The sequence below is a fragment of the Phalaenopsis equestris genome, unplaced genomic scaffold, assembly GCF_001263595.1.
Source record: "Phalaenopsis equestris unplaced genomic scaffold, ASM126359v1 Scaffold000092, whole genome shotgun sequence".
Taxonomy (NCBI): Eukaryota; Viridiplantae; Streptophyta; class Magnoliopsida; order Asparagales; family Orchidaceae; genus Phalaenopsis; species Phalaenopsis equestris.
Window position 1 is genome coordinate 178,860 of NW_018164534.1, and position 432 is coordinate 179,291.

The following is a 432-nucleotide window of genomic DNA, read 5'->3' on the forward strand; positions in this document are numbered from 1 at the left end:
AAAATAAAAGAGAGAAAAACGAACGAAAACAACAGTCATTCTTGAAATGAATGGAGGACTAGAACTCTTAAACTTGATGACTAGATAATCTTGTGGCTATAGAGTTAATTCAATTACTTAATTTTTTCTTGAAAATCTCACTAAGATATTTATTTTAATCAAACTTATAGTAATTTGGAATTAAAACTTTACTATAATAGATCATAACCTTTATATAGTACTAAAATTACTTGAGGACGAGTAATAGTTAAGTTTGGGGGATTTTGACCAGAGGAAAATATGTTGAGATTTTCATACCTATTTTATATTTTTTTTGATGATATTGCACTTTAAAGAAAGAAATTTTTGATGTTTTGTTGCAGGAATGATGAATTAGAGTCAATGGAGCAAAAAGATGCAAAAAGGAGCGGATTTGGAGCAAAAAGGACCAAA